Below are 27,750 nucleotides of genomic sequence, written 5' to 3'. Positions count from 1 at the left end.
TATGTTGAACCACCCCTACATCCCTGGGATGAACCCCATTTGATCAGGGTGTATGATCTTCTTGATGATCTTCTGCATTCTATTTGCCAGTAACTTGTTAAGGATTTTTGCATCTATGTTCAGTAGTGAGATTGGCCTATAGTTCTCCTTTTCAGTTGGGTCTTTCTCTGCTTTGGGGATCAAGGTGATGCTTGCTTCCAGGAATGAATTTGGAATTATTGCTTCCCTTTCAACTTCATTGAAGAGTTTAAACAGCAGTGGCAGTAGTTCCTCTCTAAATATCTTGTAGAATTCAGCAGTGAAGGCATCAGGGCCTGGGCTTTCCTTAGTTGATAAGTTTTTAACTACATTTTCAATTTCATTGGTGGATATTGGATTGTTTAGAATTTTTAGGTCTTCTTTGTTTAACTTTGGTAATTCATATGTATCTAGGAATCTGTCCATTTCGTCTGTGTTTTCCATCTTATTGGTGTATAGGTTCTAGAAGTAGGTATTGATGATCCTCTGGATTTCTGCTGGGTCTGTTGTCATTTCACCCTTTTCATTCCTAATTGCATGGATTTGGGCCTTTTCTTTCCTTTTTCTGAGAAGGTCGGCTAAGGGTTTGTCAGTTTTGTTGATTCTTTTGAAGAACCAACTCTTGGCTTCATTGATTTTTTTGTATCGTTCTTAGTCTCCATTGCATTGATTTCTCCTCTGATCTTTAGAATTTCCTCCCATGTATGAGCTTTGGGGTTGTCCTGCTCTTCTTTTTCTAGAAGCTTGAGGTTCAGCATCAGGTTGTTTAATTGGGCTCCTTCTGTTTTCCTAATGTGCGTATTCACTGCTATGAATTTCCCTCGTAAGACAGCTTTCATTGTGTCCCATAGATTCCGATATGTTGTATTGTCATTGTCATTTAATTGAAGGAACTGTCTGATTTCTTCTTTAATTTCCTCTGTGACCCATTGGTTATTCAGAAGTGTGTTGTTCAATTTCCACATGTTTATGAAGTTTTTCCAGTTTCTTTTGCTATGGATCTCCAATTTCATCGCACTATGCTCTGACAATATACAGGGGATAACTTCAATTCCTTTGCACTTACTTAAACATGTTCTATGTGTGAGTATGTGGTCTATTTTGGAGAATGACCCATGTGCAGCTGAGAAGAATGTGTATTCTGATTTTGTGGGGTGAAACACTCTGTAAACATCTGTTAAGTTCATTTGTTCAAGAGTTCAATTGAGTTCTAGTATTTCATTACTTATTTTTTGTCTAGTTGATCTATCTATTTGCGACAGTGGGGTGTTGAGGTCCCCCACTACAATTGTATTAGTGCATATATGACTTTTCATGTCCATTAGTATTTGTTTTATATAGCTGGGTGCACTAGTGTTTGGTGCATATACCTTTATGATTGTCATCTCTTCCAATTGGATTGTTTCCTTTACAAGGATGTAGTGTCCTTCTTTCTCTCTCTTAATCAGTGTTGGTTTGAAATCTACTTGATCTGCAAAGAGGATAGCTACTCCTGCTTTTTTTCGGGTTCCCATCACATGGAGTATTGTTTCTCACCCTTTAACTTTCAGTCTATGAGTTTCCTTTTGAATGAAGTGTGTTTCTTGTATTTAGCATATTGCTGGATTTTTCTTCTTGATCCATTCTGCCAGTCTATGTCTTTTGATTGGTGAATTGAGACCATTAATGTTGATGGTTATAATTGAAATGTATTGACTTGTCATTGCCATGACTCTTTCTTTTTGTTGAGTTCTCCCCCTTTACATTTAATTTCTTGTCATGCCAGATGGGTTCATTCTGCTTTGCTTCCTGGGGTTGTAACCCTCAATGTCTGTTCCTAGGATATTGTGTAAAATTCTTTGGAGTGCTGGTTTGGTATTCATGAAGTTCCTAAGGTGCTTTTTGTCATGAAAGTATCTTATTTCTCTATCATTCTTGAAAGATAGTTTTGCAGGGTACATCAATCTGGGTTGGAGGCTGTTTTCTTTTAGGGCTTGGAATACATCAGTCCAAGCTCTTCTTGCCTTGATGGTTTGTGTTGAGAAGTCTGTTGTGATTCTGATGGGCTTTCCTTTGTATGTGATTTGTTTCTTTTCTCTAACTGCTTGTAGAACTCTGTTCTTCTGTTGAGTTTCTGGAATCTTAACAATTATATGCCTATGTATAGATTATTTTTAATGAAGGCTATTTGGAGTCCTATATGCCTCCATTATGTGCATGTCAAGTTCTTTTCCCCTGCTTGGGAAGTTTTCTGCCATCACTTCTGTGAAGAGTTTTTTATGTCATCTGCTCTCTCTCCTGTTTCTTCATTGACTCCAATCAGTCTTATGTTATTCTTCTTTTCATCATCTAGCAGCTCCTGGATTGATTTCTCATGTTTCCTTATAATTTTGAAGCCATTTTTCTTTTCCTGGTCATTAATTGCAATCTTATCTTATATATCAGAAATTCTGTCCTCACATTGGCTCATTCTGCTGTGTAGACTTTTATTGGAGTTTTTCATCTCCTGGAAATCTCTTTGCATCTATTTTATGGATTCCATTTGTTTCTTATGTTGGTATTCCATCATGTTCCTCAGCTCCTCTCTAGATTTATTAATCATGTCTTGCACTAGGAGCACAATTTCTCCTGTTATCTGAGAAATTATTTCTGATTTCATTTTTTCCAGATCCCCTTTTGTTGCCAGTTCAGTGGGTCCAGGTCTTTGGGTATCAGAGTGTTCCATCTCATTTCCCTTTGGGGTTGCTGTAGGTGATCTGGAAGTCTGGTTTTGAGAATTATTTAGGTGTCTTCTCATTTTGACTGTGGGGGCAGGGGAGGTGCTGTTGGCGCCTGTGTGGCTCACCTCCTCCGAGCTGGGAGAGGTGGGACAGGGGCTGGGAGCAGTGGTAGGGATTGTGGACCAGAAACCCCTTCCTCTGGGCCGGGAGTGGTGAGACAGATGGTGTCCAGGAAGCCCCTACCTCTGGGCCAGGAGTGGTGGGCTGGATGGTGGCCCAGAAGGCCCTTCCTCTGGACCAGGAGTAGTGGGATGGTTGCTCAGAAGCCACTACCTCTGGACCGGGAGCAGTGGGACAGACGGCGGCCAAAAAAATTTATTTTTATTTTTAGAGAGGATCTCACTAAGTTCGTAAGTTCCTCAGGCTGCACTCAAACTTGAAATATTCCTGCTTCAGCCTCCCAGAGTCATCCACCATTTGTTCTAACTTTCCCTTTGTTCAAAACATTATTTTGAAAAGAAAAAAAAAGGGAAAAGCAAATCATTTAAAATCTTTTATGACCCTATTGGTCAATGCAGGGCAGGGAGTACAAATGGAACTAGATGTGTTCATAGGAAAGAGATGACACTATTAATTTTCTGAAAGTAGCAATGAAAGTCTTGCAATAAAACTGTCTTCATCCAGTAGAGGTTGATATGGGACAGGTGACACCCTCACTCCAGAACTGCCCTTGGCACAGACTATTTTATGTGTCTTTTCTTGGTGTGTCCTCACAATCTACTTAGGTTTCTTGCATTACTCTTACCTTCATGTTTTATATGTATCTAAGGTGGAAGAGTACAGTGGCGAGAAGCAAAATATATGAGGCAAGCAGACTTAGAGCCAGTATTATTGGGAAAATAACAGTGCTTAAGCTCCAGGACTATCCACTTGTTTAGTCCACTTCCAAGACCTTGAAGGGCCCTAGAAATGTGTTTGTATTGCTGTATGTTTTTTAAAAAATTTTTGCAAAAGATATATATCCACAACTAGTCAAGCCCATTCACATTTTAGTCTCCAACCCACCATTATATTTCCTGTGTCAAGGGGTGCTGGAGAGCCTGCAGTTATTGGTGAGATCTGAGCAGGGGAAGTTGAGCTGAGAATAACTTTAATTTGTTTTAAAGGATGTAATTGTAGTCACTTCTGTACATGTATTTGCAATTTATTGCTAGCCATATTGGCATAACAAATATACAGAACTAAAAGCCATATCAAAATGTACTCATAGCTCCCAGGTCCCAGGCTGTTGCAAAATCAATTATGAAATATACATATGCAGAGCTAATCTACTGAAATGATTTTAATTGACAAATGTGTAAAACTCTAGGTAAAAAATTTGGTTCTCGTATGATGCTTAAGAAGTTCTCTCTTCTCAATATATCTGATAATGTTTTATTTACAATTAAAACCACATCATACCCTAGTTTTTTAAATGAAAATAGTACAAAATTAAAGATTTTATCTTGTGTTTTAAGGCAAAAACTCAGCAGTAGTTTAAATGTCCGAAACGTTTTGCATCCAATATCAATAACATTGAAAAATAAATTTTAATCAACCATGCTAGAGGAGGTATCTTTTTATTCTCTTCATGAAAAACAATATAAAATCTTTGTCATATAAAGAGATAATCAAGGAGTACGAAACTGAATCATAGATAAAAGGTACTACAGAATTACATCTGGCAATTAATATAAAATATTGTTTTTCTGGTTTTATCTGTTCTGTTCCTTTTTGGAGTTTAACTTTTTAAATGTTTCATTTATAGTGATTTTTTTCTTGTCCTAGTTTCTTGTGACACTAATTTTTATTATTAGTTGTATGTTTTATGGTAAAATCAAATTTACCACTTTGAAGATAAGTAGCTCTGTGGCATTATGCACTTTCACATGGTTGTGCAACAGCCACTATTCCTCTTCCAAAGCTAAAATTCTGTGCCCATTAAACAGTAACTACCAACTCTTTCATCTTTCCACCCTGGAAAATGTTGCTGTATTTTTTCTATGAACTTAACTTTTCTAGATACAGTACCTTGTACGAGTGGAATCACACTATATTTGTCTTTCTGTGTCTGGTTTATTTCACTTAACACAGTGTCAATGTCCGTTCATGCTGCAGCATCTATTATTTCCTTTGAAAGTGGAATAATGTCCCATTGTATGTGTATACCACATTTTAAAAATTCTTTTATAAGGGCCAGAGATTTAGCATAGTGGCCCCACCTGGCAAGTGCAAGGTCCTGAGTTTGATTCCCAGTACCAAAAATAATTCTTTTATCTTTTAATAGACACATGGTATATTCCCACCTTTTGGCTATTGTGAATAATCCTGCTATGAACATAAATATCTGTTTAGTATCTATTCATGTTCTGCTTTCACTTTTCTTAGGCAAATACATAAGAGTAGAATTGCTGGACCAGGTGGGAATTCCATGTTTAACTTTTTGAGAAACTAATTGAATTTCTCACAATGGCTGCACCATTTTACATTTGCATCTGCAGTGCACAAGGATTTATCATATCATTAACAATATTTGTTATTTGGAGGGTTTTTGTTTTGTTATCTTTTTTAAAATAATAGCTATCTAAAAAAATAGCTAATTGTTGCAATGTGTCTTTTTAAAGATGGCACCCCCGCCCCCCCCCCAAAAAAAACCACCTGTGTATCCCCAGACTCAGGTCTGAACTTCTGTTCCACAATGAGAAATGGCCAATTTACTTACCTCTCTTTGATTTTGTTTCCTCACTTGCAAAATGAGCATAACAGTAAACATACCTCTAGGACTGCTTTTAGATTTTGTGAAATAATATATGGGCAACTGTTAGCAGAATGCCTGCACTTAGGAAGTAGCAATACCTTTCCTTATTATTTAGTTCACATCTTCCTCTTGTGCTACATTGTAAACTCCTCACTGATATTTTTATCCAAAACAGCCAGCTTAGTTGAGGGCCTGGCCCAACCAAAGTGAGTGGTTTGTGGCTGATGGTGATTCTGGAAATAATCTGTAGAATACAGGACAATTGTTTTGTCCAAATGAATACAGGAATTCAGATGTTCTCCAGTGAAGAGGAACTGAAAGTAAATGTCAGAATCTTTTTGCTCTGCGATTCACTGAATGCAATTAAGTCCTTATCAATATAGTAAAGTGTTTATTGTTCTCATTCCCTAAAGTAGCTTCGCTTATGCTCAGCAAATAATTTTATTTTTCTCATTAAGTTGTAAATCATCATACCTCTCTGGATATTGCTTCAGACAAATATTTGTATAGGGTGGACCTTACCTAGCTATTGCTACTGCAAGATCATGGTCTGCAAAGAGCAAGACAAGATTCACAGCATGTGATTTAGGATGCTGTGCTGGCACAGCTGATGTCTGCTAGAAAGAAATACATCTGACAATAAAGCCTGCAATATTCAGGGATCCTGTTCCTAGGTGGGCTAGATGCAGACACCCAAGTATAATAGAAGCATTGCGATGTCAAATTAAAATTCCTAGAAGTATCTAGAATTGTATAAAAACATAAATTTAACCTTTATAAGATCCATTTAAAAAATAACAAAGGCCTTTTATTTATGTCAATTATATTTTCATCCATTTTTGTGTCTTAATTTGATAAAATGAAATTTGAAATTATGCATATTTAGCATTGATTAAAATCATTTCTGAGAAAAGTAAATAAAAATAAATAATAATTGAGAAAAGGAAGAAAGCTTGAGACATAAATGAAAAGTAATATGTCCGTATACACACATATTATAGACTTTCATAAATTTTAGCCATCTTTGTCATACTCAGAAAGTTAAAGTTGCTTTCTATTTATTTTGTATAAATAAAGCACCTCCTACTTTTATAAACAAGTCAAGCCAGATGGACAGGTTGTTATTGAGTTCCATTTTTATAGAAATTAAGTAGGATATCTTACTCTCTGACCACAATTAAATCATCTAAGGTGACCATAAGGATTCCATATCCTTAATTTTAAAAAATAAAAAAGAACATAGCCAAAAAATTAAAAATATATTTGAAAGAACTTCCAAGTTATAGTTTTGTTAAACAAATTTCTAAGTCTGAAGGGCTTTGATTTGGTTTGCTCTGATTTTACTTTTCCAATGATAACCACTGTCACTATGATTCTGAAGTCTGAAAACAAGTCTGAATAAAGCTTGCCTCCACTGATTTTACTTAGCTGAAATAAACTTAGGTTTTCAAAGACCAAGGAAACCCATATAAGTAAACATATAGAACACAAGAAGCACAAATCCCAAAGGGTTTATAAATGACAGATTTTTATACACAATATCACTAGCTCTTTAGAAGAGTTCTGCCAATTCTATACTGTTACCCAATCTGTCATGAACCAGTCCAGCTTCACAGGCAGCTGACCCAACTCTCCTCCCTTGCCATTCTAGCCCAACTCCAAAAAGGTTGGGCATTTTTGTTTAATTCTTATATTTTATTGGTATGTGAGTTGTTGCTATGTTATTTCTCTTTATATAAGCAGTGATTTGCTACATACCTTAACCCCAACACCGCCAAAGTCTAAGAATTCCAACACTTGGCTATTTGTTGAACTTCAATCCTGCTTCACATGCAGGTCTCAAACTATGACAGCTTTTTAATCACAAATAAATGTAACTTCCAATCAATAATAACTAGCCTAGCATCTGTAACAGAGGTAAGCAGTGAATGGAGAACATCAAGACCAGTCAGTCACAGTGCCATGGTTCCCACTCATTTCCCCTTCATGGAGAGATTTAGGTTATACTTTTAAAAGAGAACATTGTTCCCTACACAAAAAAATAAAAAATAAAACAAACAAACAAAAAACAGGCCCAACCAACCATAGACCTATCAATGACCAGTTCAACTCTCTCAATATCTCAAATTAGAGTACCTATTTTGGTGTGAGGAGCCCAGGGAAACTGCTCCAGCCAAAAATGTCTACTTCAGTGACAAGTACCAGTCCATGACATTCCATTGCTGGAAATGTATCCCTTAACTAAGGTCTTCTGTGTTTAAAATCACTATATAAAATATAGGTGAGATTGGAAAAAGTTAATATATCAAGGCCTTTTCTGCAATTAGTGGCCTGGTGTAAATTTTTTTTCAAGATGTTTAACTAGCCAAAGTTGGGCAAATTTGGCTATGAGATTGGATGAAGAAATGTATCCTAGGGAATTCAAGGTGGTCTCCAAAGTGGGGTAGCCAAAAGACAGAATTAGGAAACAGTGAACTTGAAAAAGAGAAGATAGCAATCAAGATGAAATTTGTTATTAAAAATGAGGTAGGAAGGCAGAGCTACTTCACAGACCTGTCAACCAACTGCACTCTTGACCTCTGGTTTCCCTAAAGTAAGAGCTTTCACAAAGTAAACATGTTATTTTAAAGTAATATCTGGCATGGCCATGCAATTATGATGTACAGTTTAACTAGAACAGAGGATAACTTCCAAGGGAAGAACCCAGGGATCGAGGTCCAAGGCTGTGAGAGGAGGTGAGAAGTGACTGCTTGCTTAGAAATATTCTTAGATGTCCTAGTCTGCCTCTGAGCTACAGCCATCAAACCCAAACTGCAAGAAATGCTTTTTCTGACCCTCCTTGGAGAAAACACATGACCCCAAAATCCTTCCCCTGAAACTCTGTCCAGAAGTGTGGTACTGGTCCAGTTAGAAAGTGTGATCTAGTCATGAGAGGGACAATCTTTGGGGACATGATGGCGGGCAAATCTGGAGCCTCTCGTGTTCAATGCATAACTCTCAGGTCACCTTGGGAAGATGGCATTGCAACCCAAGATAGTACAGAATTAGCAGTTCCTTGGAGTTTTCTTTCTTTTTTAAAAATAACTTTCTTTTTCAAAAATAAGTTTAATTTTAAGAAAGATGAAGGGTCAATCTTGAAAAAATATAGGAAACTTCAAGAGTACATACTGTGCATGCCTCTGCCTCAGTCACAGTAAAACACAATCATCACAAGGGTATTATATTGCTTTATTAAAAAATTAAATTTCCACATGCTTAAAGAAAACAGGTAGGAACCTTTTTAATTCAAATGTAATTCATAAGCATTCTGTCTTCTCTTTGCTTTCAGTATTTTTTGGTCTTGTTTTCTGCTTTGTGTAGCTAGCTAGAAAGTTGTATAATTCATCTGGAAATCACAAACATTTCTGACAAAAGGTATAAATCTAAAGCAGTGATTCTCTAAGTGTGGTCCCAGGACCAGCAGGATCAACATCATTGAAAAAAATTTGCTAGAAATGCACATTTTCAGCTTTTTTCCTAGACCTCCTGCACTAGAAACCCTAAGGTGAGGCTGGGCAGTTAGTGTTTCTAGGTGCCTTTCAGAGGATTCTGATGCATGCTAGCACTTGCAAGCCATTGATTTAAAAGCACAAAGCAAAGATTTTCATGCGCTTCAGAGCTTATCCCTACATTTGTCTTTCTTTCTCCATTCCTTTAATTTGAAAATTTTCTTCTCTTATGCCATAAAGTTAAAGTGAGATTTTTCCCCCCTTGGCTTTTCCAAACAAGTACATTTTTCTTGCCTCATAGAACTTTAATTGTCATGTAGATGGCATAACATAAATACCCCATGTGTTCATCTGGTTAGGAGATTTCCAATTTCACAAGCCAATAAACCAGTCTTCAGAAAGGTGCACAGCTGCCCTATTAATATGCCAGTAGACTCAGAAACTGCAGAAATGCACTTTTCCTCTTTCAAGATTTAAATGTGAGGTTCTAAGAAAAATTTTATACAACTCTTTAAAAGTAATATATGTTCATCGTAACATATTCAACAGAACAAATGTAAATCAAGTCTCATCTCTCCCCTTCCAATCATATTTCCTTCGAGGCAACAAATGTTACCAAATTATGTTTATCTTTCTACTCTTATTTCATTGAATGCATAAGCCTGTATGTGCAAAAAAGTTTTATATGCAAAATCAGGATCACATTATGCTATTGCTCTGAAATTTGCTTTCTCTGTTTAAAATATCACAAACACAGTTGCCTAGTATCATTATTTCATCCATTTCCCCCCTTTAGATTATTTTTAAATGCCAGCTCTTACAAACATTGGTTCAGTTAGCATCTTGTGTAAATATTTCCAATTATTCTTTTTAAAATTTCAGTAGTGTGGCATCCTAAAAATGAGACTTTATTTATAATTTAAATAAGTACTGTAAACTAGTGAGTGTAATACTTTATGTTTTCAAAAGTTATACAGTCAGTGTTTTGAATTTTGCTTTCTATTCCCTGTTCTCTCATTGTTTTGGTTTGCATTTCCCAACACAGAGATCACCTCGGGCATCTTTTGTGGCCAAAGGGTCAAAAGGTTTTCTTGGAAGCAAAGGGGGAAAGATGATCTCTTGGTGCTCTGAGTGAGAAGTGCTGAAGGGGCTTCTTTCCTCCTCAACTGTATGGACCAAAACAATAGTTCTGCTCAGGTTTCAGTTCTGCTCCAGGGCTGCAGAGTGGACCTGCAGGGAGCAGGGTACAAGAAGAGAAACCAGCCAGGCGTGGTGCTGCATGCCTGTAATCCCAGCACTTGGGAGCCAACCTGGACTACTAGTGAGTTCAAGGCCAGCCTGAGTGACATGCTGAGACTCTGTCTCAAATAAAAGGGGCTGGGGGTGAGGATTGACAGAAGCAATTTTTTCCCAAAGATTAAGAAGAATCTACTGGATTCTGAGGCTAAAATATCAACCCTCTACCCATCTGGGATTTTCTGACTTCCACCTGACTCTATAAACAATGACCCCTACACCTGTTTCTTCTTAAGACTGCATATTTTGAAAGTTCAGAGGCCTTGCTTGTTCTACAAGCTGAATCTTGCCAGCAGGGCACTGGCAAGGAGAGGAAGTCAGAGATGTACAATTTAGTTGTTATCTTTCCCAATATCTTGTGTTTTTATGGTCTGAATGGCCACAGTTACTTTCCCTGTGTTTGAAAAGAAACCAATAAGAAAAACTACAGTGAAGATGAAGAGGAGAGGATTTTAAAATATAAAAATGCGTCAACCCTTTATAAATGTATCTGGAATAAAACATAAGCCAAGAGTATAAAGTGATTTACCAAGTCTTCCAAATGCTAACCTTAAAACAAAAGCCCTATGTAGGATGAGTAAAGAAAACAGTGGCACGGAGACCATATTTTGCTTCCCGGGCTGCAATGTGAGAAATTCCTTTCACCATAATAATATTAGAGAGGCTGTGTCCAGCCAAGCTGAGTTCACTTTCTTAAGTCATGGAGGTTTATCAGGTCTGGCAAAGTTTCAGAATCATTTAATCTCACCTTTCATCATCCATTATGGTGGAGATGAAACTATCCACGTCTAGATTTATGTGTCTATAATTTTTGTGTGGTGCTCTGAAATGTGACACCTGTAAGCTTCATCCCCAGGAAATCACTTATTTCAGGAATATAGAAGTGATCTTTGCCCATGTATGATAGAATATTGTCTTTTGAGCAGATATTATAACTTAATTCTGAGATTCTTCACCTTTTTATAGATTGATGATGACCTAGCGAATCACTGTGTTTCAGACAGTTCAGCCACATCTCGCACCAAAGCTAAGTTCTCCTTGCAAGCCCCTGTTCCATCTGGCCACAACTCTGTCTCTTCTTGGCTTTCTTGGTTGGAGCTTTTCTCATCCTTCCCTTGACCACTGAGGAAGAGCAGAGCCATGCAGCAGCTGTCCCTGCCAGTACCATGACTGAAAGCCAGCACCCACCCCCACCACAAGTACCGCCCTCTCCACAGCTGGCAATGAAGGGTGGCTAATGCTTGGGCTCATTTGATACTCTTGGCTCTGTCACAATTTATCATCTATTAAAAATTGATACTTATGTTTTCTCCAGTTAGGTTTCAGTTTTCTAGTACTAATATTAGATCCAGTCTTAGTAGAGAGATGCTATCACTCTCCTAAGATGCTGGAATGTTTTCCAGAGATGAGATTTTTTTTATAGCCAACTGAGTATTATAGCAGTTTTGTTTGATTTAAAATTCTATTATTCCAACTCCAGATGGAACTTATTCTCGAGTGAGTTCAAATGGTTTGTTCACATTATCATTAATTTCCCATAGAAATAAATGAACAAAATCAATTAACTTGTTTATTCATTCTAACATTTAACAAATATTTATTGAGTACCTACTGAGAATAATGAAGGATTGATATGATTCTGTCTCTGATACCAAAGATCTTACATCTGATGGAGAAACAAAAATACATATAATTATAATCATGGTTTGAATGTGAAAAGTGTCATAAGAAAGATACAAAATAAATGCTATGGCAATGTAGAGATCTCTTCCAACTTGGGAAAGTACGAATTTCATGAAAGACTTCATTAAGGAAACCCTGTATTCCCCCTTTATCAGCAGTCTCACTCTTCTCAGTTTCAGCTACCTGCAGTCAGCTACAGTTTTAAAATATAAAATGGAAATTTGCAGTAGTAAGCAATCCATAAGTAATAAATTGTGCATTGTTCCCAGTAGTATGCTGAATCCCATGCCATTCCATTCCATTCTACCTGGGATGTGAATCATCCTTTTGTCCGGTGTACCCAAAATTTATTTACTACCCTGCCATTAGTCTCTCAGTAGTCCTTTGTGGTCAGAGGGACTGTCCTGGTGTTGCAGTGCTTGTGCTCAAGTAATCCTTGCTAACCTAACCCTGTGTCCCAATATCTACACCATTCACCTCACTTCACCTTACTATGTAGGTAGGCTATCATGTCACACAATTGCCACAAATGTGTAGATTACAGTAAGAGAGAAAAACTATATTCTCACAACTTTTATTACAGAGTACAGTTGATTTTATTATTAGGTGGTGATAATCTCCTACTATGCCTAATGAATAAATTTTATCAACTTTACAGTCAGTACATATGTATAGAAATCTATGGTTTCAGGCATCTCCTGAGGGTCTTGGAATTTATCTCCATTGAATAGGCGTGAGAAGAGTTGCTCTACCTATCATCTGAGATGTACTTGGAATAATAGGTTAGATTTTTACAAGTGGCTGCATGTGTTTGGGATGAAAACCTGAGCATTTCACATAAAAGACCAGCAAATGTTGAAGCATGGATGTGGAAAAAAATAGTATAAATTTGGAGATGACAGATAGTCTTGTTTTGCTGAAAAATTAACAACCTAAAGGAAACTCCCAATATATGCCTAGAGAAGGGATTTGAGGCCATTGCATGCTGGGTCTGCCTTCACCTTTCATGCAAACCAGTGAGGACCTGCTCAACATTGTGGAACCATATGAGTGAACTGATTGGAACTAGGCTTTGGGACTATCATTCTCATTGTAGGACTTGAACTGGATCTGAAAAATAAAGATTCAGGCAGTGCTGCCAACTAAGATATGATTTCGTGTCAGCAGGTGAGAGGCAATGGCAAGGAAGGAAGAGTGTGGGGAAAGAAAGCCAAAGGATCTGTGGAGATAAAATTGATAGCATTCATGTGTGGGAACCCAAGGAAGTGAAGGGAGACAGAGGTAACTTCAAGTCTATGGGCCTAGATCCTAACCCTTGATAATGATGGCACTGCTTTTAGACCAAATTGGAAGCAAAAGGAATAAAATCTCAAGTTCATTTGGGATCAGGAAGGGCCTCAGCATGGGCAAGCCATTCTGGTGGTGCTGAGCCTTAAGCAGAAAGACTGAGTAGATAGGATTGTAGCTAAAGAAATAATATTTTCACAAATACACTTTGGAAGTAAATCTGCATTTTAAAAATAGTCATCAAGTGGAGCTCTTGATATTATTCAACAGTTGTATGAATAGAAATATTGTATTATACTCCTGTGCATGGAACTCTACGGGTTGGAAGGATATGAGCAAAGGTTTGTTTTAAAATTAACTTTAAGAATTGGAGTTTCTTTCACTAGTAATAAAACTAAGGGACTACCTAAAACAAGTCAACTTTAAAGTAGAAAAATGATTGCTATAAATTGGAAAAGGTTGGAAAAGGGAGATAGGATTTCATTTTCATTAGTGCGTGTTCTGTGCATATACAGAAATGTCACGCTGAATCTCATGAATATGTGCAATTACTGTGTGTTAATTAAAAGGAAAGAAAGCTTTGCTGTAATCAGGAATAAAAAGAAAGAAAGGAAAGAAAGAAAGGAAGAAAGAAAGAAAGAAAGGAAGGAAGTAAGAAAGAAGGAAAGAAAGAGGTTCCCTCTTATTGTAAGTGAATGAATTGCTACAAAATAGCAACCTTGGTGACTAAGCAAATCTGTGTAGACTTAAGAGCCTTTATAAAATAAAACTTACTGAAAAATCAATGAATTACCATCATGCTATTGTGCCAGAGGTAATTTAAAGGTGAGTAGTTTACATAAATGACTTTATTGGTAATCATTTTGCCAAGACAAACATTACCAGTTCTTCTTACTCACATCTCAGTTATGTATTATTGACATCAACACTGATATTTTCCTGAAAATAACATATTGCCTGCCTAGAAAATTCAATAGACTAACAGATGACCAATTTTTCCTATTATGTCAATTACAGTCAGTTGAATTGAAGAATGATACTCTTCAAAATAGTAATAAAATCTATTAATTCACATTATTTCAACTACCACTAACTTCCTTGGCTACTATCACAAAATCTCTATCTATCTATCTATCTATCTATCTGGATTGAACCTAGGAACTGAACTTAGGGACTCATGAATGCTAAATACACACTCTACCACAGAGCTATGCCTCCAGCCCTAGATCAACATTTTAGAAATTAAAGCCCCTCAATTTTTTCACCTCAAGATGTAGCTAATTTCTTTCAATCTCCCATCCTAAACATGCTGATCCAGTCATACCCAGTGTTGAAATTAATCTCTTGTCCCCCACTTGTCCTGTTTTCTCCTGAATATCTCATCAATCAGCATCTCCAATCTCTGGCATTACTTAATGAGTCTTTGAGAAATTCCCCTCTGCTCCCTACTCGTGTTTAGCTAAATAATGGCCCACAAAGATCTCTATGTCCTAATATCCAGAACCTGTGAATACATTACTTCACACAGCAAAAGGGACTTTATGGATATGGTTAAATTAAGGATCCTGAGATGGAGCATTTTAAGCCACTCAGGTGAGCCTGATAAAAGGATGGGTTCCTTATAGAAGGGAAGCAGAAGAACACAGGTAGAGAAGATGGTATGCTGCTGACTTTGAAGATGGCAGAGGAACCATGAGCCAAGAAATACAGGCAGCTTTAGAAGATTAAAAAGGCAAGGAAACAGATTCTCCCCTGGAACCTTTAGCAGTGATGTAACCATCACTTTCCCATTGCTGAGACAAAAAACCTGACACCCACAATTTAAAGAAGAGGTTTATTTTGGCTCATGGTCTTCCAGAGGATTCAGTCCTTGGTTAGCTGGCTTCAAGGCCAAAGTGGCATGGTAGAAGGGCATGAGGAGGAAAGCTGCTCATCTCATGGTGGCCAGGAAACAGAGAGAAGGGAGGAAACCAGGACAAGAATACACCCTTCCAGTGACCCACCTCTTCTGAGCAGGCACACTTCCTAAAAGCACATTCAGCTATGAACTCATAAATGGATGAATCCACTGATGAGTATAGCATACCTATGATCTTATCACCTTTCAAAAGCCCCACTTCTGAACACACGTGACTTTGTAGGGATATTTTAATCTAAATATAACACCTGACAACACCTAGAATTTAGCCTCTAAGATGCATTTCAGACTTGTGACCTCAAGCAATGTCAAGAGAAGAACTTTATGTTGTTTTAAGCCACTGAATTTTCAGTAATTTCTTGCAGGAGCAATGGTAAGGTACTGTAGTATTTTTGTGTATTATTTGCCATAAATTATAGACTGCTCTGAAACAGGAAAACTGCAGAATCAATGCATACCTCAGGATAATTGATAGTAGCTGGAGAACCATTGCTAACAAAACTGGTTCAGAGAACAAGGATGGAATGGAATCTAAATGGAGCTTCCACACTGAGTCCCACTGCATTTCTGACATTGTGCTAAGTGCCTTATGTATTTCATCTCTTTGATAACTTTTTCTCTTTTATTACCTTTTTAAGTATCTTTGATGTACACAGTGATTGTCTTTTTCATTGGTCTTTGATTGTGAGCTCATTATTTGATTTCTGAGAGCTCATTATTTAATGACTTGTGGAAGTCCTAAACTGCCATTTGGAGCAGTCTTTCCTTCAGAGATTAGTCACTGGCCACCACCACCATGAACCAATTCTGCTCCCTTGAAAATCTTGGCTACTTAGCCAGAATTCACAGGTTCAGATTCCATCTTGCATTGACCCAAAATTCAGTATTGTTTGCAACACTCTCAGGCTGACATTGCAACTGCCTCAAAGACCCATCTGTCAGGTTTGGCACCCTTTGTTTTGTTTGGGGATAGAAAAGATGCATTTTTCTGGAGGGATCAATTACCTCTTGCACGACCCACATTCTCTTCCAAGTATGACCTCTCTAGGGCCAGGTAGTTTTGCAAAAGGAAAATGGTAGTGATAGAAGGTGGTGAAAAAGCAGATGGATTTAAACTATATTTAGGAGGAAGAAACTATTAAACTTGCTAATTATTTGATATGTAGTTTTTTAAATACTCAAGGAGAACTTTCAGATTTCTTCTTCAAGGAAGAAGGAATATGCTGGTGCCATTTACCTAGGGTGTGAAACAAAGGTAACCTTTGGGGATAGGTGACAAGAATTACATATAACATTTTGGATGTGCCAACTTTGCTAGCTTCTTTTCTTATCCCATTTTTTTAAGTTTTAATTTTGACTTCCAGGCCAATTTTGATTACCTTGTGGGTTGACAAGTAAAGGTCAGATACTACCTGAAAATAGGCACACATATGAACCAGGCACTACTACATAAAATCTGGTTGGACTTCATTTTCTATTTAAGATATAAAGAGTTGGGGAATACTTTAAGTAAGTAGAGTTAAAGGAGGTAAGAAATTGTAAAATCTCATATATTTTATCTTTCTGGAAGGATTTATGGAAGAACTGTAGAATTTGTCCCCCAAAACTGGCTAAGAAGGATTTAACAGGACTTGAATGGTTCTTTTGGTATCTTTACTTCTTGTTTTGTTTTTTAACTTCTTTTTGACCCAGTGCTACAATTAGGAACCATTAATTGTGTGGAACGTCAGAACATGTTCTCTATATTTCTGTAAGAAATTTAGTGTCCTCATTGGTATATCATATATAATACCAGTAAATGGATTTTTTACCCAACTGGGTTTACCCCAGGACTCAGTTTTCAGAGTACATGTATGGCCCAGGGTGTCCAAAGGAGGCCAGTGCTCCGAGATGAAACATGTGTGACGAGCCTTGTTTATAACCCTCATATCACCCTATAAAGATGTAAACAATATATGAAGTCCCATTACTAACAGATTCTGCTGGCTTCTTGCACAGATAAAGATGAACAAAAGAAAACCCTCAACAAAACTGCCCCACTGCTTCTCCAGCTGCCCCTTCCTGTCTCCCTTCTATCTCCACACCTGGCTTTCTTTTAGTTTGCAGCTCAGCATTTTGTCTTTCTTCTTTCAAATCTTCCCCACCCATTAAAATAAGAAAGGTCCTGATATCATCATTTACATTTCATGGAATCTTGTTTCTACTTGTGTGTTGGCTAGTCCAGGTATTTCTATTTTTAAGTGTAACTTGAATTTCCCTAGCCCTCATCCACCAAATGAAGCCACTGATTCACAGATCTGACCTGCAGGACTAGCTTGTCACACCCTGCGCCAGCTAAAACTTCACCTAGCAAATCTTTGAAGTCCTTCAGGATGTTTCACATGTTCAGAAACAAGCCTGCTCATGTTCTTGCAACTGGCCTTGCTGTTGTGGCCTTTCTTACCTCAAAAGCCATTTTTAAAAAGCACTGCACTTTCTATGTTGGCTGCTGATAATCATAATAAGCATGTGGCTCTCCTGACTAGGGTATGATCTGTGTGTGTTTTCCCAAGTGCACAGCTTCAAGATACCAAGATATCATATCATTTCTTTCTATTCTCACTGTATTCGAGGTACTGGGGAAAATAACATTTTTATACACGTAAAGTCTTTAATCTTCACTTCTCACTTCCCATCCATTTTTTCCTCCTTAGAGGTGACTTTGATCCCCTGAATTTGGTGGTTAGATTTTTGAAGTATATGATTACTACACAGTATGGGTCCATATGTTATTTGTTCATTGTTATGCATACTTGAAACTTTATATAATTGTATCATGTCATATATCTTATTCTCCAATCTAGCTCTTTTAGTTTAATTATATTCCTGAGATTTATCTATGTTGATCTACAGAGTTCTGTTTATACTCCATGATATGACAATGCCAGACTGTATTTGTCCATTTACCTATTGGTTGAATAGGTTTCTATTTTTTAGCAACTAACTACTACAAATGACATTTCATTCTTTTTTTCCCTTGAAAACAATTTTAAGCAATAGTAAGAATAGAATACTTAGAACAAGGGTCTAGTTAAGTAGAGAATTCACCACAGTCGGTAGCAAAGTGCTATTGTTTTCAAGTTTATAATAAGTTCACAATAAACTACAATACCCATGAAAATAAGGCCATATCTGTATATTTCTTGAATATTTTCATAAAACTGTCATTAGTAAAAATTTCAAAGAATTGCCAAATTAATAAATAAATAAATTCCCGTAGCCACTCTCAAAGACTAAAAGCAGGACCACAAGATGCTCAGGGTGGGACAGGTGCCTTTGTCCAGTTCCTCATGAGCCCAGACTACCTTTGTCTTTCTCTCTCCAGTTTGGAGTTGGGACCAACCCACTGCTCAGGTAATTTATAGCCTCCTGATGGTTTCATTTCAGAGGTTTCTTTGAAACTTTCCTGACCCTGAACGTAGGTCAGTGCCGCCCTGTTTAACTCAACAAGTTCTATTAAATTTAAGTGCCAGGTGGAAAATTTGGGGTTCTTGACCCTTTTTGCTTTAAGAAATCTGTGAGGATTCTTATATGAAACTCTTAATACTTTCTCTTGCTCCCTTCAAATACAAAATAATTGAATAAGAGTTTTATTCTTTTTTTAGAGATCACTTCTCATGACCAATAATAGTGGCTGAGAACTGTAGTGTCTTAGTAGGTAGTAGACACTTGGCATATAATCTCATCAACCCACACAACTATCCCCCTAAGTAGGGTTCTTTCACTCCATTATTAGATGAGTAACAGAGATTATAGTGGTGAAGTTACTTCCACAATATTATTGTAGAGTAACACATAAATCTGCTCTTTAGATCCACTTGTGGCTCACTTGATGGTCTCCATTGATTGTGTCAAGATCCTTGACACAAAGAAACAGAACTTCTGTTTCACAATCTCCTACCTCCAGTCTTGAAATCTAAAACTTTCTGACAAAAAGAAAGTTCTTCTGCAAAATCCTTATCCAGCTTAACTTGAATTCATTTGAGGACAAATCTGATCTGAGCTGACATGAAGCTACTTATAGTACTTATTTATTTTACTTTGCATGAATATTTATGCATTTTACTGCAAAAATAATCATGTGTTACACTACAAGGTGCACTCCCAGACCCTGTAAAGGGCACGACTTATGTAATTTGGCCTGTGTGTTTTATTGCATTTATAGAATCTGAAAAATTCCAAATTCTGAAACATATGTGGGTCCAAGGATTTAAGATGAGCAACTGGGAAGCTGTAATAAGTTATCTTTGTGAATGGCTTTATAGTTTACAAGGCTTTCGAAGCTTTCTATTTGCTTTTCTCCTAACACATGAAGGGGAACTTAGAAGATTGTGTGTGTGTGTGTGTGTGTGTGTGTGCGTGTGTGTGTGTCTTATTTTCTTTAAAGCAATTTTTTTTATTACTTGATTTCAAGTTGTTAAACATCCATGACCCTGATGGAAGTTTGGGTTATTTGTTCTCAGAAAAGGATATTTAGATATTTAGTTTTTAAATTAAGTGAAATGAAAATAGGGAAAACCATTTTAAGAAGTATTAACATTTACTTCAGTTGAATAACTTTAAAAATTGATATTTCTAAATTAATGGCATAAACTTTATCCAAAAAAAGAAAGAAAAGGCTCAAATCCATGTAATTAGGAACAAAAAAGGTGAAGTCACAACAGATCCAGCAGAAATCCAGAGGATCATTAATACCTACTTTGAGAACCTGTACTCTAATAAAATGGGAAACACAGAAGAAATGGACAGATTTATAGATACATACGAATTGACAAAATTAAATGAAGAAGATATAGAAATTCTAAACACCCCAATTACAATAAGTGAAATTGAAAATGTAATTAAAAACCTACCAACAAAGAAAAGCCCAGGTCCTGATGGCTTCACTGCTGAATTCTACAAGACATTTAGAGAAGAACTATTGCCACTACTCTTTAAACTTTTCAATTAAATTGAAAGGGAAGCAATACTTCCGAATTCATTCCTGGAAGCAAGTGTTACTTTGACTCCAAAAGCAAAGAAAGAACCAACCAAAAAAGAGAACTTCAAAATAGGGAAAGATGGAGTGGTTGAAGGGAGGGCAGGGAAATGGGGAAAAAATAACCAAGAGAGATTATGTAAAGGTGCAAATTCCCAATGATGAATATCATTATATTATATACCTAAAATATACAATAAAGTTAATTTTTAAAAAAAGAGAACTACAGGCCAATCTCCCTAATGAACATAGATGTAAAAATCTTCAATAAAATACTGCCAACAGAATACAGAGGGTCATTAAGAAGATCATACACCCTGACCAAGTCAGATTTATCCCAGGGATGCAAGGATGGTTCAATATATGTAAATTAATAAATGTAATACACTATATTAACACAGCCAAGGACAAAAACCATATGATTATCTCAATAGATGCAGAAAAAGCATTTGACAAAATTCAACACCCATTCATGATAAAAACCCTGCAGAAAATTGGAATAGATGGTCTTTATCTCAATTTGATAAAGGCTATCTATGAAAAACCAACAGCCAACATCATACTAAATGGTCAAAAACTGAAAACTTTCATGCTAAAATCAGGAACAAGACAAGGATGTTCACTATCACCACTTCTGTTCAATATAGTTCTGGAAACATTAGCAACAACAATTAGATAAGAGAAAGAAATAAAAGGAATAAAGATAGGAAAGGAAGAATATAAACTGTCATTATTTGCTGATGATATGATACTCTACATAGAAGACCCAAAAAACTCCACCAAAAGATTTTTAGACTTAATTGACAGATTCAGTAGAGTGGCTGGATACAAGGTCAACACTCAAAAATCAATAGCCTTCTTGTACACAAATAACAAACTCACTGAGATAGAAATTAGGGAAATAATTCCTTTCAGAATAGCATCCAAAAAAAAGAAATATCTAGGAATCAATCTAATCAAGGAAGCAAAAGACCTCTACATTGAGAACTACAGCACTCTGGAAAAAGAGATCAAAGAGGATATAAGAAAATGGAAAGACATCCTTTGCTCCTGGGTAGGAAGAACCAATATAGAGAAAATGGCCATACTTTCCAAACTACTATACAGATTCAAAGTAATCCCGATTGAAATCCCAACATTATATTTCACAGACTAGATAAAACAATCCAAAAATTCATTTGGAACAAGAAGAGACGTAGAATAGCAATTCCAGGCAAAAGAGACATGGCTGGGGGTATCACAATCCCCAACTTGAAACTATACTACAAAGCCACTCTGGTAAAAAAAAAACAAAAAAACAGCATGGTTCTGGCAAAGAAACGGACCTGAGGATCAGTGGAATAGATTAGAAGATGCAGAAACAATGCCAGACATACTCAGCTACCTCATCTTTGACAGAGGAGCCAACCATCTTCACTGGAGGAAAGAAAGCCTCTTTAATAAATGGTGTTGGAAGAACTGGATTTCAACTTGCCAAAGGTTAAAACTAGACCCTTATCTTCCACTGTGCACTAAACTAAAATTGAAGTGCATTAAAGATCTAAATATCAAACAGAAACACTAAACTTGCTGGAAGATAAGTTAGATAGAACTCTCAAAGACATTGGCATAGGAAAAGACTTTATGAACAAATCTTCAGTAGCAAAGAACCAGCACAAAGAATCAACAACTGGGATCTCATCTTATTAAAAAGCTTCTACACTGCAAGAGAAACCACCAACAGACCCAAGATACAACCTACAATATGGGAAAAAAATTTTACCAGCTGTTCCTCAGATAGAGGTCTACTATCTAGAATATATAAAGAGCTGAAAAAAATCAGACCCCCCCCCCCAAAAAGACCCAATTCAAAAATGGGCATCTGAAATGAACAGACATTTCTCACACAAAGAAGTAAAAGCAGCAAATAAAGATAAGAAAAAATGTTCAACATCACTGGTCATTCAAGAGATGCAGATGAAAACAACACTGAGATTTCACCTCACCCCAGAAAGAATGGCTGCTATCAAGAATCAACCAATAACAAATGCTGGCGGGGTGGTGGGAGTGCAGACTGGTGCAACCACTGTGGAAATCAATGTGGAGATACCTCAAAGAACTAGGACTGGAAGTCCCATTTGACCCAGCTATTCCCTTGCTGGGGATCTTCCCCAAAGAATTAAAAGAATCATACCACTGTGATATATATGCACCCATGTTTATAGTAGCACAGTTGTGATAGCTAAAAGTTGGAAACAGCCCGATTGCCCATCAACTGGAGCCTGGATAAAGAAGATAAGTTTGTTTTCTTTTTATAAAATAGAGTACTACTCAGCCATAAAGAATGAGAAATTAGGGACATTTATAACCAAATAGATGCACATTGAGGCGATACTCTTAAGTGAAATAAATAGGACACACATATGTAAATACCGAATAGTTTCTCTAGTGTGAGAAATTAAAAGTGTAAATAAGGATCAAAATGTATAATTGATATTATAATATCAATATAGTAATATCAATATCAATATTGTAATAGGAAGAATAGGTCTAAAGGAGTATGGGAAGTGGGAGGGGTAGGGGAAAGGAAAGAAGGGAAAATAAAAAATATGAGAAAAGAAAATAATGGAAACAAAGTCTTTGTAAACAGGGAAGGGAGCACAGGTAATGGGGAAAAAAAAGAACCAAGATACATCATGTAAAGGTACAAGATCCCAATGATGGATGTAACTGTATTGTATACCTAAAATGTACCAATAAACTAAATGGAAAAAATAAATAAAGAAATAAGCAAAATAATGGCTTAGAAAAACCCTAAAGTACATATACTAAATAAATTCAACTATTAAAATGTATTCTTAAAATAGTGAATAAATATTAAAAACTATAAAACATACCTTGCATTTATATGTCAGTTCACAACTTACAAAGCATTTTACCTCTCTGATTTCATATATAATAATAATTGTTATAAGTAAATTGCCACTTGGGCACTTTGTACCCACCATTACTTGTCCTCACAATTCTTTAGATGAGTATTTTCTTTTCTATTCTATACGTGAGGAAATTGAGATTCAACAATGCTAAAACATTTGGTTCCAATGACACAAAGAGAGGGTTGGGTGGCAGCAGGAGTACCACATCCTCTCAGGTATATCACGTTTGCTTCTCCTGAGGCCAGTAATACTGCTCATGAGTGGAGCTCAGGGAAGCTATGTAGAAGGCATTTTCTTACTATTATTTTATTTTTAATAACATTATATGATAAAATTCAATGTGTTTTTAATCTTAAACTTCCTGTTTGTGTTAGAAAAAATTATTGGACCAAAGGCACAGCTGGGATGAAAGATCAACACTTCCCCTCTGAAATATGACTTTAAGCAAATGACACTCAGCCTCAGTCTCCTGGTTTTTAAAGTGAAGGTCACTACATATGGCCCACATGTCATCCTGGGAATCATGTCAAATGTTGAAAGCATTAAATGCTAAAGGAAGCTAAGTGGGTTTTAATAGACAGAGATTCTCCATCCTTCAATACTAGGAAAAGAAATAAACAAAAAGCCTTGGTCTGCAATAATTTGATAATAGCTTGATTCAGAAAATGCACTTGGTTTTGAGTTACATTAAAATACATGTTTGCTTGCATTCTGTCATTTTAAATTGACATATTTTTAAGTGAAAAATGTAAACCTCTATAAAGAATAAGTGCATAAGGTACATTTGGTAACCTCACTAACTTTCAGAGTTTCTTTGCATATTGCCTCTTGTACACAAGTTAGAGGAAATTTTTGGAGTGATGTTTCTCAGTGTTTGTGTGTATTGGCCTTTCACTTGCAGCTCCAAGTTTCCCCTCTCAATTAGTAAGCTAAGCACCCTAACGTGTTGTGTTCCTTGGTCTTACTCTGTGCTCAGAGCACTCATTTCCTCTCTTTGTATGAAATACAGCAGTGTTTCTGAGTGTTTTTCATCAGTACATAGTGCTTCTGTCTTCCTATTTCCCCACTGCCACCAAATCAGAAAGACTGGAAAAATGTCTTCTGTCATCTCAGTGACTTCTACAGGTGCCCCCAGCTTAAAGCCAATCTTAAACAAGTGAAAGCATCCCTTGTGCTATAAGCTCTCTTCTTTTTTTTTTTACTTTACACATGAGGAAGCAATATTTTTAAAAGAACTACAAAAGCAGGAAATTGTCTCAACAAGATTTTTGTCTTAGCACTTTTCGTGAAAGCAAGAATGGACTTCTCTAATAAAAGGTGAGATGGTAGAGATGCTTTTTTTTATCTTTTTCTTCCTGTCAAGATCATTATTAGAATCTAAGTAAATGTAGGTGGGAGAAAAAAGTAAAACCAGGGCTGTGGAATTAGCTCAGGGGTGCTGCCGCCTGCCTCACAAGTGTGAGGTTCCGAGTTTGATCCCCGGTACCAAAAAAAAAATAAAAATTAAAAATTGGAGTTTGAAAAAAGTAAAACCATAATTTATAAGGCATTTACACTACCAAATTCCTTTTCTTTTATCCAGTAGCAATTTCCTAAGTATTCAATGGAATATGCTAATAATTTCAACATGGTATATAATGACTAAAACAATCTAAATATCTGTTAATTGGGGAATGAGTAAAAAAACTATGCTAAACTATAAAATTGAGTATTATAAAGCCAAAAAGAAAGACACTTTGTATTATGGGGCCAAACTCCAAGATAACACATTAAGTAGAAAAAATAAGAATTACGAAAGTGTGTACAGTATATTACTTGTATTTTTAAAAGGGAACAAATAACACATGCAGTTATTCCCATCTATATGTGCTAAATATTTCTCTTAAAAGTATGAAAGATATTGATAGCTTAAGTTCTGCCTGGGACAGAAGGTAAGGGGAATATTTTTATTTTGTATCCTTTTGTACCTTTGAATTTAGAACCATATAAACATAATATCTAGTTTTAAGATTATATTAAAATAAATTAAAATGTCAAAGAGTGACTTTTCACATCGTGTGACAAAGTAAAGCTATGCAAATGCTACCCATGCCATCTGAGTTACAAGTGCATAGCTCACGTTAGCCTGAGTGTGGTACAAGATTAATGAATGGCTTGGGTTCTTCTGGCTTTTGCTTTTCTCCCATTTGGGCCAGATGTTTTTCCTCTAATTTTTGACCACTGGAGAGTACACCCTTTGTTCTTGATGCAAGGCAGCCTGCACTCCTCCCCTTGTGGGTTGGGTCCCTGGGCAGTATTTCTCTCAAGCATAAACTCAGTCTCTAGTCCAAACCGTTACCTGTGCCTGAACTCAACTAACAGTATCAGAACACTGAAGAACATAGGACAAGAGGGTCCTGGACTAGAAGCTGAGCTGAGCTGGCAGGAAGGGGGTGGACAGAGCAGGAGCATGAGTCCTGAGATATGCAGACTCAGTGCCTGTAACACAAGGCCTACCAAGTCAAAGGCAAAGCCTGAGTCCATGGTGGAGAACTAGGACGGAGGTGCAGAAAGCTAAGTTGCTCTGGCTGACACAGAACAGAGAACAGACAAGGCCTAAAAGCGTAGGTTTGATATTCAAGCTCACCCAAATTCAGCTTTCATAAAAGATAGGTTCACATAAATCCACTCCAGGATGTCACTGAAATGTGTTTCCTGCATTGTCTTTGAGCACTTTTCCTGCAGATTTCTGCCAATACTATTGGCAACTATAGTAGGGCCAAATGTGATTCTCTCCCCTTCCACTTTCAATGATCCCTAGCTCAAGTTTTGTATTTTAGGAACCTATGGCTATTGAATTCCAAACAAAATTCTCCATCCATCCCCTGGAATTGACTTGAAAGATTTGGTGTAGCTCTGATGTGTAAGCAAGAAGGCTGGTGACATCGATGGCAGTGTATCACTGTGAGTTACAAAATCAATCCATAGCCAATTTCAACATCCACAGGCTCAGTGCCTGAAGCAGTGCCCAACTGCTGCAGTACCTTTATTCTTGTTTCTTATTTTTGGTTCCTTGTTCATGTTATGATGAAGGGATTAAAGTGTACTCAATTTAGCTTCATCTACACACTACAGTTCAACTCCTCTGTCAATAGCTACATGTTAATTCTTCCAAATATTAATAGCCATGCTACAGATCTCTCAGATACAATTTATTATTGGTCTTTACATTGGTTCAATAGCAGCCTTCCAATAAAGAAGAATACATAGGGGGTCCTTGTCTTTGGGTTCCCTGCAGAGAAAAATGAACTGGAGTTTTGAGCTTGCTTTAAAAGAGACAGTTAGAGAGGAGACTGAGAGGGTCCTTGTCTTTGGCTTCCCTGCAGAGGTAGTGAAAAGAACTGGATTTGTGAGCTTGCTTTGAAAGAGCCAAGTAGGAAAGAGACAGAGCTGACCATAAATCAGTTGCTTTAGGCAAGACACCTGCCCTGTCAGTCTTAGTTGCATCCAAATGGAAAAATGGGTGATCTAGGATTACTCTAAGGGCAATGCCAATGGCCAAAACACTAAAAGGTCACTTCTATTATTGTTGGCATTGCTCTTCCCACTGGGCTGTTTTTTTGAGTAGTTGTCATACTCATCTCAGGCAGAAGGCATGTCCATCGTGCCAGAACATTGCTGTCAATATTTGATCTAATAAAAGACACCCTGTCTTTCCTCAAATGTCAATATATCTAACTGCTTCTAAAAGGTGAATCCTTTCTTCTTTACCACTCCAACTTTGCAATTTAGGGACAGAATCCATAAGCAAAGTTTCTAGATTCACTTCTGATTTTAAATTTAAAATGATTCTTTTGAAAACATTATATTAACCAAAATAAATGGTATAGTCACTCTACACCCAGAAGTAACTTTATGTAAATAGCCAATGCTCCCTTGGGGGAAAAAAATCCACTGGACTTTACTAATAATATGTTCACTAAAAGTGAGAAGTGGAGGGAGGACTAGAAAAACAATTTTAACACACATACAAAAATAAATAAATAAATATGATAGAAAAGAATAGCAACAGCTGGTGCCAGATGCAATTAACTGCACAACAAAATCCCGGCCAACTCTGCAGAGGAATTTGCGAGTACTCTCAGAGCCTTCCACAAGAACAACAAAATGTCACATTATAAGGACTTCAAATGTGAATGCTGGCTAGCTAGTAACCCTAGGAATTACCAACAGGAGGCTTCAAGAATGCTGGCAGGAATTCATCTTTTCCAGATCAAATCATTGCATAAAATCAGCCCTATTTGTTCTCAGTCCTCATTCAGAAGCTTCATTCTAAGTGGAGCACGGTTCTTAGCCACAAAACCCTTAGGTCTTCTTGGACTCCATGGATCTTCATTTTAAAGCATTATTGACATGAACCTGGGAGGTGTTTTTCCTGGAGTTCTTTCTCACCAGACTGGTTCCGGCTGCCTCCTGGGTGATGATGGAAAACCAAGGTGCTTGCCAACATGTCATTCTCTCATTTTGTAATCCTCAGGCAGTTGTACAAAGGTTATGTGGAACATTACCAACAAGTTAAAGGCACAGCCTGGACAGCCTTAGAGGAATTAGATCTACTGTGGCAAATCCTGAGCATTGTATATCAAGGAGATC

The 27,750-nt window shown here is 36.9% G+C and overlaps 1 protein-coding gene across 6 annotated transcripts in view; it reads left to right on the top strand.

Moving 5' to 3' along the window:
• Ca1 (carbonic anhydrase 1) overlaps positions 1 to 27,750 on the top strand; it is a 114,047-nt gene that overhangs the window by 65,978 nt on the left and 20,319 nt on the right. The window contains exon 1 of one of the 6 annotated variants that reach the window (XM_087190550.1): positions 25,943 to 26,061. The exons of the other annotated variants lie outside the window; for them this stretch is intronic. The gene's annotated coding sequence lies outside the window, so the exon portion shown is untranslated. Of the gene's footprint in view, positions 1 to 25,942; positions 26,062 to 27,750 lie in introns of those variants that run through there. 6 annotated transcript variants of the gene reach the window in all.

The sequence above is a fragment of the Heterocephalus glaber genome, unplaced genomic scaffold, assembly GCF_053883595.1.
Source record: "Heterocephalus glaber isolate CG9 unplaced genomic scaffold, H.glaber_assembly_v1.0 deba00001553, whole genome shotgun sequence".
Taxonomy (NCBI): domain Eukaryota; kingdom Metazoa; phylum Chordata; class Mammalia; order Rodentia; family Bathyergidae; genus Heterocephalus; species Heterocephalus glaber.
The sequence above is the reverse complement of the archived record's forward strand: the minus strand, read 5'-3'. Positions and strand labels throughout refer to the sequence as shown.